The sequence below is a fragment of the Nannospalax galili genome, unplaced genomic scaffold (genome assembly GCF_000622305.1).
Source record: "Nannospalax galili isolate Female #2095 unplaced genomic scaffold, S.galili_v1.0 scaffold1287, whole genome shotgun sequence".
Lineage (NCBI taxonomy): Eukaryota > Metazoa > Chordata > Mammalia > Rodentia > Spalacidae > Nannospalax > Nannospalax galili.
The window spans coordinates 316,850-331,542 of NW_008357051.1; positions in this window are offsets into that span (position 1 = coordinate 316,850).

A 14,693-nucleotide genomic window follows, 5' to 3' on the forward strand; every position below is an offset into this window, starting at 1 on the left:
TAGAATCTGGAGGCCAGAAACTCAGGCTAACCTCAGTTCTGCTTCTGTCTAGCCTTGGAACTTCTGGGAGAGGTGGTGAGAGCCCCATATTCTCTGGGCCTTCCTCACATTTGCACAATTTATTAGATTCTGCATTATTTTCCCTAACAATCCTTCCCATACAGGCTGCAGGGAGGAACACAGGCAGGCTGCATCTCCAAATCCAGCTCTTGACCCTTCCCTGACTTCAGTCTGAGTCTGTATATCTGTCAGCTATTGCTCTAATAGTGCTGTGAAACAAATAATCTTCCAACTAATAGCTCACAGGCACAGGTGTTTATCCTCACATTGCTCTACCTAAGGGTGGACCAACCTGGCACCTTGAGTCCTGGTTGAGCTTCTAGGTGGACTTGGCAGGGTGCCTCTGTTGCAGGCTGCAGGTCACACTCAGGTTGAATGTATGCAAGGTGGTCCTGTGCCCCAGGTTGAAGGATAACAGCTGTTAAGCATAAAGAGCCAAGGACCAGCTCTGTCCACACAAACACACCACCTCTGCTATCCTGACTGTTCAAAGTCAGGTACTTAGACAAGCCATGTACATAAAGAACCAAGGACCAGCTCTGTCCACAGAAGGCAGCTAAGCATCTGCTGAACACGGCTGGAAGACCCCAGCTTGAATTTATGAGTAGAAGAGGCCCATTTGAGTTGCTGCTTCTTCAGACCTCCTTTGCCCTCCTGGGTTCAAATGCTGAGGAAAAGGAGTCCCAGGCTGGGACAGTCCCTATGGGGTGGTCAGATGAAGAGGACTTGTTTTTGACCCTGAAGAAACCCAGTTCCTTTTGGTACCTGTTTTTCTACCAAAGGCCCTTATAGCCTGAGCCCTCCCTTTCTGCCCTCCTCTCAATGGCTGGGGATGTAGGATACAGGCAGACAGGGCCTGTGCTGCCATGCCCAGCTGACTGGCATTTCAGCTAACAAACACCTCTCCCCCAAAAGAGAAGCAGAGAGAATTTCCGCCCTGTGAGAAACGGCTGTCTCACACTCGGGCAGCCAGCTGTTTACACAGTGAAGACGAAGGTGGCAAACACACGAATCCAGACCAGCCTCAAGCATGAGGACTGTGGTTCCTGAGCAACATGAGGGTGAGGGTGGGGGTGGGGCATGGAGCTCCTGTGTGTCAGGGCTGGGCCAGGATGGTCTACAAAGTGGAGAGTGACTTCTCTTCTCTGAACTCAGTTTCCCCATCTGTAGCATGAACATGGGGCTCTATGAGGCCTTTCATTTAAGTAGAGCCATCTTGGCTCAAAGGCCAACTTTCGTGGCATCCACGTATGGATCAAATTCTGAGGGCTGTAGACGTAGCACAGTTGGCAGTGGGTGCCTGAGAGCCATGAAGTCCTGGGTTTGATCCATAGCACCGCATAAAACCAGGTGTGGTGACCTATGCCTGTAATCTCAGCACTAGGGAGATAAAGGCAGAAGGGTCAGGAGTTCAAGATCATCCTCGACTACATAGTGAGTCCAAGGCCAGCTTGAGCTATGTATGAGGCCCTGTCAAAAAAAATCCTCAGAGCCTTCCTTCCTTCTGTTCCCTTCTCTGACCCTGAATGTGCCGGCTTGACCTGTGGCTCTCTCCTCACTGCCAAAGCATTCTCTCTTTCAGCTGGTAGGCTGCTGGACTGGAGACAGGCCACAGGCAGGGCAGCTGGGGACCTCATCCCAAGAGGCACTATTCCTAAGCCAACTCCCCTCCCAGATGCTGGCTCCAGAGGTCTCAGCCAACTCAAGGCCCAGGGGATGACAGAGGCTTTCAAAATGAAGGTCACCCAGTTCCCAGACAGAGGCTGTCCTTCTACCCCACATTTGGCCCTGAGTGCCCTTTCCTGCTCCCAGGGAGCACAAAACTCAGTTGCCCCAGTGTCTGGAAGGTGCTGACGGGGCCCTCCTCCAGGGAGCAGAATCTTCTCTCTGACACTGGCAGTGTGCCACCCTTTTTGACTAAAGTCATCAGTGGGTTAGTATTTCTAGGTAAGGACCTGGAAAAGGTAGGCTCCAGCCTCCCCCCAACTGACCATGCTCTCACCCTCTGTGAGACATTGCCCCAGGTTGGTCCCCAAGTGTCCCCTGGTCTCAGGCATCATCGGTGTTATAAGCTAATACCCGCATCCAAATTGCCTCCTCAGCCACAGACCCATAGACAGTTCCTTGAAAAAAAAAATCAGGATGTTATGCCACCCCAACTTAGAAAGGACAAGAGAAGTGAACAGCTGCCAGGACCTTCTAGAAACTGCAGGCAGCTAGAGAGAGGGCCACCCAGAGAAGCCATGCCTTCAGCAGAGACCTAGCCCACGAGAGCCCACCCAGAAGCCAATGAGAAGCTGTGTGATTCCTAAGCTGGTGCTGGGAGTGTATGTTCGTGTAGGGTGATCAATACACCTTCTCTATCCATAAGCATTCACACACACACACACACACACACACACACACACACACACACACCGAGACGGGGAGAGAGAGCGAGAGCGAGAGCGAGAGCGAGAGCGAGAGCGAGAGCGAGAGCGAGAGCGAGAGATTGAATGCATTCTCCTAGTTCCCTTGAGGTACATGGAGACTGAGTCAAAGCAATATCTTTGGTCTCTTTGACTGGAGAGTCAGGAGGGCAGCTTGGAAGTAGAATGGCCTGGACTCTAAAAATGAGGTTCTCCCCACTCCCTAAAGGACAAATAACTGAGTGGACAAAGGTGGTTTCAAAAGAGAGGTGGCATTAGTGAAATACCAGGACAGTTAATAGCAAGAGTCTCATCCCACATGCCCTGGGAGAAGTTGTTCCCTCCGTTAACTCTGGGCATCCCAGAGGGAGGAGAGTCCTGGGAGTGTGAGCAGTTCAGGTCCTGCTGGGAGCCCACAGAGCTGCTGGCTCTGGCCCTCAAGCCAGTGGCTGTGAGCAGTTTAAATATCTCTTTAGCTCCCTCTGCCCCAGGGTTTTCGAAGGATATTTCTAATCCCCGCCCCCCAAGATGGAGTGCTTAATCACAGCCCACACCCCTGATATTTTTGTTTGTTTTTGTTTTTGAGACAGGGCCTCACTATGTAACCCTAGCTGGCTTGGAACTTGCTATAGAGATCAGTCTGATGTCTCAAACTCAACAGAGATCCCTGCCTTTGCTCCTGAGTGTTGGAATTAAAGACCCTCCAACAGCTCTACAAGTGGTTCCCAGTGGCTTGACTGGGAAACAGCTCTTCCCAAGAAGCTTGGGGATGAACAGGGACCTCAAAGGGACCCACTGTTGCTGTTGCCTTGCAGTTGGGCTCCCAGCCAAATCCCAAAGGAACCTGTTTGGGGAGGAGCTGGGCTGCCCAGGGGCCTGACAGAAGGTTCAGCCTGGTATGTTGTGTCTACACTGTGGCTTCTCAATTATTGGGCAAGAACTGCCCTTTGCCTGCCCATGTGTGAGAGGCACCATTGTTGGGCGCCATAAATCAACATCTTCAGTTATCCCAGAGACACATTTGGCAAGAAGATTATAGGCTCTGCCAAGAGGGGTGAGGGGTCAACAGCAAAGACACTTAAAACAGAGTCCTGCCCCGAGGTTCAAAAGTGCCTGCTCACCCGACTGGGTTACCCTGAGCGATGCTGCCGTGAGTGACAGAAGTCCAGGAAGAGTTATTGTCGTACATAGAACTCTGGCACAGATGGAGCTGAGCGTCAGATGCACCAGCTTCGCAGCAAATTCAGAAAAGGACGAATGCTTTCCTCCCTCCCCTTGCCTCTTCCCTTCCCTCCTTCTTCCTTCCAAACTTCCTTCTCTCCTCTCTTCTTCCTTCCCTTCTTACTTTCTCCCTTCCTAATTTCCTCCTTCCCTCCCTCACTTCTTTCCTTCCTGCCTGCCTTTCTTCCATTCTAACTCCCTCTCTCCCTCCTTCCTTCCCCCTTTCCTTCCTCTCTTCCTTCCCTCCCTTCCTTGCTTCCTTCCTTCCTTCCTTCCTTCCTTTCTTCCTTCCACTTTCTAACCTCTTTCCCTCTTCTCTCCCTCCCTTCCTTCTTTCCTTCTTTCCTCCCTCCCTTCCCTCCTGTCTAACCCTTTTCCCTCCTTCCTCTTTCCCTCTTTCCTTTCTCCCTCTCTCCTTTCTTTCTTCCCTCCCTCCTTCCTTTCCTTTTGAACCTCTTTCCCTCCTTCCTCCCTCCCTTTCTTTCACCAGTAGAGAACTCTGCCCAGAGCTTTCTGCATGGCTTACTTAGTATTCAGACACCTACCCAGGCATAAGCTCCTCGAGGGACAGCCCCGGATACTCTTTCCAACAGAGACCTCCATCCTCTGACGCTGTGACTTTTCTGCACTTTGTTGCTCCCATAACACTTTCTAGAACCAAAGCTCTCCGGGATGAGTTGCTGGCAGTAAGCTCCACAAGAACATGCTTTTGTTCCTTTGTCCTCTGCATCACCAGGTGTTGAGTACCTACCTGGCTCTCAGACTAAGTAAGAAGCTGGGGCTCAACCATGGCCAGTCTGGCTGAGGAGTCTGGCACCTGGGTGAAGACCAGCACTAACCCCAGATTTTATGGTTGAGCCTGAGCGCCTGGCCCATTCCAGGAGACATTAAATGATTTCTCCTGCGTCTTTCATCCACAAACCAATCACCCCAAAGCCATGGCCCATCCTAGACCTCTAGAGGTTCACATGCCACCTGCTTTTATCACCCCAGACCAGGAACCCAGGCAGGAATCAGCTGCGTGCTCAAGTCAGTTGGCATTGACCAACAGAGTCAGTCTGAACCTGTTCATATGGTCTGCTCTCGGCCACAGCAGGGGCTCTTGCCCTTGTGTCTCCTCTCTCTGCCTCCTGACCTACCTGTTGCTTCTGGAGTGGCCCTGGGCAGTGTGGCCCTGGGCAATATGGCCTTGGGTGGGGTGGCTCTAGGTGGGGTGGCTCTGGGTATAGTGGCTCATGGTGTGGTGGTCCTGGATGGGGTGACCTGCCCCCTCCTGCTAGACTCTGGAAGTAACAGGCCATCTTTCCAAAGGCAGCATTGCTAAAACGCCTGAGCTCCCCAGACCTGATTCCTCAAAACAAACAAACAAATAACCCATAAAACAACAACAACAATCTCCCCCCAAAACAAACAAACAAAAAAACCAAGACTTTAAAGTAAACCACTGACTAAGCAGACCCTCAAGTTCAGTGATGGTGGTGGTGATGGTGATGATGGTGGGGGAAGGTGTGGGTCTCACACCCACAGAGATGTGTCTGCAAGGGCTGATGTGAAGTTTCAACAGCTGCCTGGGACCAGGACCTTCCTTTTTAAAAAATATTTTATTATTTTTATGTGTATGCATGTATTGCCTGCATGTAGGTAAGTGCACCATGTTGTGCAATGCCTGAGGATGAAAGGAGAAGCTGTCAGATCCCCTGGAACTGGAGTTATGGACAGTTGTTAGCTGCCATGTGGGTGCTGGGATTCGAACCCGGGTCTTCTGCAAGAACAGCCAGTGTTCTTAACTGCTGAGCCATCTCTCCAGCCACTGGGACCAGGAACTTCTAAGCAAGGACACAGACTCCTGGAACAGGCAGCCAAGGTGGGGGAGGGACTTCTGGAGACTGCTGTGTTAACATGGCTGGGATGTAGAGAGGAGCCCTGGGCAGGAGGCTAGAGGAGGTTGGGAGCAGAGTCCCACAGACCCTTCAGGATGATGGCTTTGAGCTGGCACCCAGGTACCTAGAGAGAGGGAGATAGAGCCCATGAGGTGCATAGTCTGTGGGTATTTGTCCTTGGCTGTCATGTGTTGGAGGACACATGTGTCACTGGTCGCCAACTCCTACTCCTTCAGCCCTAGCCTTACCGGTGTCCACCCTCAGCAGCTTCTGCCCTTTGCTGAGTCATTCAAGTGGCCTGTGATGCTGGGACCCCAATACTGAGTCTCTTCTGCCCATCTTCTGTCTCCACTCTTCCCACCCCAGCACCCAAGGGTGTGGGACATGGGTGAATGGAATCCTGTAGCCTGCAGAACTGTGGGGCCATTTGGCCCTCAGGTGCTCAAGTCTCTTGGGATCCCAACCCCAGTATCTGATTCTTGAAAGAAATTGGAATGGGGTAGGGAGGAGGAGCAGGGCTGTGTGGCAGGGGTGGGAGGGGTGGACCCCACTGGCTGGGCCCCCAGAAGCCTAGTGGGCTCTTCATCTCCCTCTCTTGCTGTCTCCTGATGGGCTTGGGCAGAGCACAGAGAGGCCCTGCAACAAGGGAGGAGCCATCATGGCAGGGCCCGGCAGAAAGGACATAGGCTGTCAGGAGAGGTCCCTTGGGGTAAGGCATATAACTGAATATTCTTTCCATTTATTTATATTCATTCATTCCCTTATTCATTCACACACTCATTCACTCATTCATTCATCCATTCACTCACACATCCATTCATTCAGTCACTAACTTATTCATTCACCTACTATTCCTTCATCATTCATTCATTCATTCGTTCACTGAGTCATTCATTCACTCATTCACTCACTCATTCAGGCAATGTTTTATGGGTCTGTCACATTCTGCAGTATCTTGGATGTCAGAGATGACCAATAAGTAAATGAAGAAATAAATGTAATATTGAGTGGCAAGGTCAGGAAGCAAAATGGAGCAGGAAGAGGGTAATCAAGTAGGTGAGGAAGACTCAAGATATGTCTGTGGGGGTGTCAGGTGTGACAGGGGAGGCCTCTCTGTGTGGTGACACGAGCACTGTATGGGCTGTGGGTATCGGTGGGGGGCACTCAGAGCAGCAGGCAGAGGCCCTGTGGTGGAGGCCTGTGTAGTTTGGGGCAGAGTGGCAGGGAGGCTGTGGTATTGCTGGGGGGCAGGGGCTAGGAGTAAGGGGAGAGAAGTGTGTGGGGTCTCATGGGAAGCAGGAAGCTCTGGGTACATCTTAGTCACAACAAATATACATGGAGAGGTTTTGAGGTGGTGAAGAAAAGGGGGTGGTTGATATTTGTCTAATTAACAGTTTAATGTAGTTCATCAGTGGCTTCATGGAAAAACTGTGCCAGGTGCATGTGGGGTAAAGAGGACTAACCAGGGAGCAGTGTTCCTTCCTCAGAGTGTGGCCTGGCCAGAGGGTGACTCTTGTCCAGTTGTAACAGTCACCATGCCATTGCAGGCCTGTGCCTAGCCCTTCCCATGAGTGTTTCTCTCCGTGCCTAGCCCTTCCCATGTGTGTGTCTCTCTCTCTCTCTCTCTCTCTTTCTCTCTCTCTCTCTCTCTCTCTCTCTCTCTCTCTCTCTCCAGATATGCCTCTGTGTATGGAGATCAGAGGACAAACTGAGGTGTCATTTCTCAGGAGTCACCTATATTTATTTATTTATTTATTATTTATTTATATTCTTTGAACCAAGGTCTCTCATAGACCTGAAGCTCATCAAATCGGCTAGTCTGTCTGTCTGGTCAATAAGTCCCAGGATTTGTCTGTCCTTTCCCTTTGCTGAGATTGCAAGCACTTGATCTCATACCCAACTTTTTTACACATGGGTTTGGGGAATGGAACTCAGGTCTTCCTGCTTGCAAGACAAGCACTTCACCGGCTGAGTCCCACACGAGTTTCTTTGTGTGATTCCTACAGCAACTGTCTAACAGAAATAATCTTATTTATCCATTTCAAGGAGGAGCAAGGTCTGGAGTCATCCACAGTTTGCTCAAGGTCGTGTAGCAGGTGTAGAGTGGGGATTCAGGGCCCAGCAGACTGGCAGCAGGAGTAAGGGGCTTACCTACCACCATGGCAGAGATCATAGAGGTGAATGTTCTTGGGGTGGACAGTTGTGTTGTGATCCTGGGAGGAAGTGTCCGCTGCTGCATGGGACACCCAAGGCTGTTAGGGTCCAGGCTAGCAGCACCTGTGTCAGTGTTACACAGCAGCTACTCCAACAAGGGCCACAGTTGGAGCAGAAATGCACAGGCTTGGGGAGATGATGACATGAAAAGTGTCTACAGGATCTGGGGGAAAGAGGTGTGGGCTATATGGCAAGGGTTATTCTAAGGTGACCTTAACTATAAAATAAAGCTCTAAGCTTCAGTCTCCTAGTGCTGGAGCCATTGAGGGGAGCTGAGTAGAGGGGAGACTCAGAGGGCTCATGAGTGGGCAGCGACAGGCAGCAGAGGCGGCAGAGAATGTGGCTAAGGTGGGGACCCTGATAGGTATGCACTGCTGGGACAGAAGTGGGTCTGAGCTCCTGAGGGGAGTTAAGCGCCAGGCCCCACAGCAGCCATTTTCTTGGGGACCCTGGACTGTCACACCTTTCCTGACCCATCTCTGCCACCAAACTTCCTTCCTTCTTAATTATTTGTCTTATTTATTTGTTTATTTATTTAGTATGCGCATGCAGTCGTGTTCACCTGCTTCCATGTGTCACAGTGTGTGTATATGGAGGTCAAAAGACAATTTTCAGGAGTTGGTTCTCGCCTTCCACCATGTGGGTTCCAGGGATTGAACTCAGGTCTTTAAGGTCGGCACCAAGCACCTTCACCTGCTAAGTCATTTTGCTTGTATCCTCTTTCTTTCTTTTAGACATGGTCTCTCTGGTCCAGAACTCAAGATCCTCCCTGCCCCTGTATGCCACAGATCATACTAATCATACTAACTGCCAGGTCCTGGGGTTTCTCAGAATTCCTCCCAACACACTCCTCTTGCTTTTCCAAGATTAGACTCTTAAGGAGAATGGAGAAAAACAGCCACTTTTTAGCTCCATGGGTTTGGGAGAATCATTTCATTGTCTGTGCCTCAGTTTCCTCATCTGAAAACAAGAAAGTCTTTCAGAGATTGTTCTGAGTATCTGAATTCATGAACGATGCAAAGAACTCAACGTCTAGCACTTGGTACATTCTTCTTATCAAATGTCTGCCAAGATCGCTTCAAAACAGATGAGGTAGACAGGGAGGAGGCTGGTGGCTGTGAGGAGGGAGTGAAGGACAGATGCCAGAGCTGGCAGAGGAGCAGGAATGGGACATAGCTAGGCTTGGAGCCCAGAGGGAACCTGGAGAGAGGACTGTCACTTACTGCAGTGTGAAGGAGCCGAGTTTGAGGACAGAGAGTCCGATTTCAGGTTTGAGTGCCAGACAGCCATGTGCAGACAGCCAGCCAGAGCTGGGACAGCAAAGCTGAGTGGTAGAGAGGAAACCGTGGTCTCCCTCAGCGGCCTTCAGGATAGCACTGACCCTGCCTCCCCAATGCCATTGACCCGAGCTCTGAGCAGCAGCTCAGAAACAGACAAGTCTTAGCCCCTCACCTGGAGAAGAAGGCCAGCCTGTGGCCTTCCTTGTGAAGCTCTGGGGAAACCAAATGAGAAAAGGTGCTGCCTTTTCACTCCAGAGCAAGCACAGGCTAGCCTCTAAGGTATCTATGCTTGTACTTTCCTTAGGCTAGAATGCTTTTCCTCCTGTCATCTGCAGCTCCCACTCCCTCACATCTGATTCTTGTTTGTTTCTGAGAGAAGCCTCATCCATCAACCATAGCTTGCTTGCAAGCGCATGAAAACCTGAGTTCAGATCCCTGCACCCACATAAAAGCTGGGCATGGTGGTGTGTATCTGTAATCCTAGAGCTGGGGAGCTGGAGGCAGGTGGATCCCTTGGGTTCACCATCTTCCCAGTGAAGCAAAAACGGTGAGCCCCAGGTTCAGTGAGAAACCCTGCCTCAAAAAAATAAGTTGGAGAGCAATTGAGGAAGACACCTGATGTTGACCTCTGGCTTCTGTTTGAGCATACATGCACCAGCACACACAAATGCACATGCACCCATGCGCCCTCCCCCACACACAATATATATAATAAAATAAAATGAAATGAAGATACTGCTCTCAGCTCTGCCCAGTTCTTGCCCCATTTATCCATTGCTCCACCACCACCTGGCTCCTTCCACATGTACGTACGTTCATCTTTGTCTTTACCCTTCTTCTGTGAGCTGTAAAGCTCCATGTGGGCAGCAGCTTTGTTATTTGTTTCACTGTCCAACATCATCAGTGGCTGTGTTCCCAAGCCCCATGTCCTCTGCCTCTGAGCCTTTACTTCTGCTGTTCCCACAGGACCAATTAACCTTCCCCATTCACAGACATCCCTTCCTCTGTTAAGGTTTCTCTCTCCCTGCTGTCCTGTGAGTCCCCATAATCACCTTCTATCTCTAGTCTGATGTCATTTCTGGGACTAAGAAAGCAGTGATAGGCACAGACCTGCTCATGGCAGAGTAAACAGTCTCATTAAACAAGGAGGACAAGTCTACACCTAGCTGAGGTTAACAGTGGCCAGCAGGATTCCAGGCCCTTGATTCCAATGGACAGGGTGGAGCTGGACTAGAGGGTAGGCAGGTCCCCTCTCAGTGTCACTGGCACCCATAGCAAGGCTGCTTCTCTTAGCTAGAGCCTCATGGTTTTCTAAGAACAGTCTAGGGTCTCATGGGTATCCTACAAGAGGTGGGTAAACAGCAAGGGCTGTTCATTGTGACTTGGTAAGATATCACTGGATCCGTCAGGAAAAGCAGGTCTAATTTGACAATGAAGGAACAGTCAAGGTCTGGGAAAGCCCTGGTTTAGCACAAAAGCCAGGAAAACAGGCTTTCAGCTTCCAGCCGGTGACCTTGGGAAAGCTGCCCCATCTCCAGGGGACTCAGAGGGTTCACTCTTTAGCTTCACATAAAGAATCTATCAAAATAGATTTTTATCTCTGTTTCACACACAAAAATAGCCTCCTGGACCACTGGGTCAGGAAGGATTCTAAAGATACTGAGCTTACTGAAGACTACTGTGATTGATTAGTAATGTCTGCCATAGGCACTGGAAAGCAGACATGGATCACTCCTGACCCAGACTCTCTCATACATTTTATGACTCAGTGACCTGCAGAACTGAAGATCAAGGCTCTCTCTCTCTCTCTCTCTCTCTCTCTCTCTCGTCTGTGTCTGTGTGCACATGATCATTGCTTGTGTGCTAACGGTCAAAAAGATAAAAGTTTAGTAAAATGCTTGAGTTGAACCCATAGAGCCTCAAAAAAGCACACTTTAGAAGAGCAGTTTGTTTTTGCAAACTGAGTTGCTAACCATTAGTGGGTTGTGAAATAAATTTAGTTGGTTCTACCAATATTTTAAGAACATTCTGAGAACAGAACAACAGAATGAAATGGAACATTTAGACACCAGTGCATATGGGGATGTTGAAACATGGCGAGCTTGTGTTTCAATTGCATATGTCCATGTGAAGAGGGTCCCAGTAGGCCTGCAAACGTGGGTCACAGACTAAAATATTTAAGGGACTATGAGGGAATTGGGTGATGACATGTGACCCAGGGCAAACAGGAGAGGAAGATGAGTGGGTCACCCAGCTGGAACCTGGAAACCTTATTGCCCTGTACCCCGATATAATTCAGACTGCCTCCCTGAAGTCCCTGGTGAGTTTTTTTTAAAGACAAGGTCTCACTATGTAGCCCTGGATGGCCTGGAACTCTGTACATAGACCAGGCTGACTTCCATCTCACAGAGATCTGCCTGCTTCTGCCTCACGTGTATTGAGATTAAAGGTGTGTGACACCATGCCTGTGGTGATTTTAAAACATGCTCATGCATCTTTTGGATGCCTTTTCCTTCAAGACTAGGGCCTAGTCCTTTTCATTAAGTGTGGATAGGATGTAGTGATTGGCTTTTAACAAATGGAATGTGGCGGAAGTCCCTCTCAGGAATGTCACAGAACCATTAGCCTCCTTCTTGCCGTCCTTCTTTGGTACTCACTCTGGTGAGGGATGGGACAACTGCTACATGCTGAGAAAATCCAAGCAGCCCAACAGAGGGACCAGTGAGAGAAGCTAAGACCTCCTGTCAACAGCCATATCAGCTGTCTTACAAATGGGTCCTCCAGTCCCAAGCAAGTTTTCCAAGGCTACAGGCCTCATCAGTGTCTTGATGTCTGGTTTGGTACCTCATGAGACACTTCAGAGCCTCCCACTTAAACCGTCAAAACCTCACCCACAGCACCTGTGAGGTAGGAAAGGTTTGTTTTGTTAAGTTGCTCAGTTTAAGGGCAATTTGTTACACAGCAATTGATTACTAATACTCTCTCAACATTATCCCCCCCTTTTAGATTTATTTTTATTAGTTTACGAGAGAGAGAGAGAGAGAGAGAGAGAGAGAGAGAGAGAGAGAGAGAATATGCCATGTGTATATAGGTACGCACAGAGACCAGAGGAGGGCATCAGATCCCTTAGAGCTAGAGTTACAGGTAGTTTTGAGTCACTTGAGTCTTGGAAACCAAACTCATGTCGTCTAGAAGAGCAGCAAACACTGTAACTGCTGAGCCATCTCTCTAGCCCCAATGCTAGCCCCTTTGATAAAAAAAATATGTGGTTGCTATTGTGGTTTGAATGTGGAATGTCTACCACAGGCTCATGCATTTGAACACTTGGTCCCCAGCTTTAGGAGGTTGAGCCTTGCTGCAGAAAGTGGAACACTGGGGGGTGGGCCTTGAGGTTTGATAACTGGGCTCCACTTCCTCTCTGTAAGCTCTCTGCTTCCTGACTTCGGATGCAATGTGACCAGCCACCTCACACTCCTGCTGTCATGCCTTCCCCACCCTCTTGGAGACTATATCCCTTCTTAAATCATGACATGAAATAAGCACTTGCTTCCTTAAGTTGTTTCTCATTATATATTTGGTCAAAGGAATGAGACACAGAAAGGACTTCCATGATCCTGTGGGTGTCCCAAGAATTGTGGGGAAAAGGAGCGAAATTGTCTTTCTTTGCCAAAAAAAAAAAAAAAGGGTGAGAGAAGAGTGATCATGGTGGAACAGTCTAGAATGACCAATGACAGAACGTGTCAGAGTCTAGTATCAGCCTCATCTTACCCAAAGCGCCTTCAAGTTGAATTTACTTCCTCACAGGATGACTGGGTTTGCAGATGGGTAGAGACAAGGCAGATTCATGGTCATTCGAACATCTCCGACCCAAGGAGTTTGTGGGTGAGAAATGGATCAGGAGGGGGATTGCCCACATAAGCCATTGTCCGGGCTCAGCCTACGTCCAGTGATTTTCCAGAGAAAAGTGAAGACACAAAAGATGTGTCCTCCTCGTGTGGACAGTGGTGAGTGGCATCTTTAGGAAGGAGTATGGAGACAGGAGAGAGGGATGAACAGCGACAACATAGTTACCTTGGGGTGTCTGGGGAGCTGGATGGACAGGAGGGTAGAACTGAAGAGGATAGAAGGAAATAGCAGCTTGGACATAGCTGGGCTGAGTGGGCAGAGCCAGTCCTGGGTGAGAAACGTATCCACAGCACCCATGACCTTCCCTTCGTCTGTCCAGGCTGCTGGCTTCCATGGGAGCTTTCCCACAGTGAAGGACAGTCTTTGATGAAACAAGGAGGGAGGTAGCAGAGGAAAGGGTCCTCTTTAAGTTGCTATGCACACCCCAATCCTCCTCTTTATGTTGCTATGTGTGCACACACCCCAAATCCTGCTCACACATCAGCCTTTACACACTCACATTCATACCCGATCTTACAACCTCCCAGCATCCATCTGCCTGTATACAGACCCCCGTCCACCTGTGCCCCAGTCCCCTCACAGCCCCACAAGTGTGCTCCCAGTGTCTCCCACACAGCAAGACATACCTCTGTGCAGGGAGCCCTGTCCTAACACTGGAAACAGATTTGAGGTGGCACATGGTATATGAAGGAAGGGCAGGGGCACAGGGCTATATCTTGGAAACGGCACCTTGAGCATGAGGGAAGGAGACTAGTGAGGAAAGCCCAGTTGCTATGTGGTATGGCTGAGACCCCCACTGAACCCCCAAGGAGCCCTGGGTTCCCTCAGAAAGGTCCAGAAAGGAGTTGACGGTGACAGAGGTACGCCTCTGTGATCCTACACTGCCACAGGAAAACAGGGGAGAATACTGCGAGAGGTGGCTATCTCTGAGACTCAGCCTAAGGCACCAGTTGGCCACTCTTAGAGCAAGGGTGGGGAGTATCTTGTTCCTGGAGCAGGCACTTGTGTGGCACCCTGCTCGCCCTACCTGTCCTAAGAGACAGGACCCTGTGTACCCAAGCTAGCTGGAGTTCTTCTTTCCAGCCTCTGCCTACCTAGTCCCCGGAGGAGCACATCCTAGGTGAGAGGCCTCTGGGGGCCCTGAGGGAAAGCCACCTCCTGACTCAAGGTGGCAGGATACAATCTGCTACAGGTGTGGTCAGGTGCCCAGAGCAGGAAACAATAACAGCCAGTGTGGCCAGGAAGAGTACCAGGTACCTTCTTGGACAGCCTGTTCTGGATCCTGCCTGAAGGATAAATGCCTGGACTTAAAAGAGCCCTGAGCTAACTTCCAAAGGGCCCCATACTAGGTTGAATAAACCTTAGGTAAACCTCAGATCTGAGCTAATTTCCAACCTGGAACTGTGTAGAACCCCCAACCCAGAGACTGCATTATCTGGGAAAACAAATAACAGCCCTATTGTCTCAAAACTTCCAAATTGTGTCACCAGCACTATTGCCTTACCCACCTCCCCATTTCCAATCCCCCAACCTTTTTTTTTTTAAATTAAATTTTTTTTTTAATTTTTAAAAATGATTTATTTAATAACAACATACTTAGAAGAAGCATATCATCACAACACAATTGACATATTCAATAACGTTTTCCTGAGGTAGGATGCATCTCTTTCAAAATTGGCTATAAAATTTTTAGGTTCACAGTTGAATTAATACAGTTATACAAT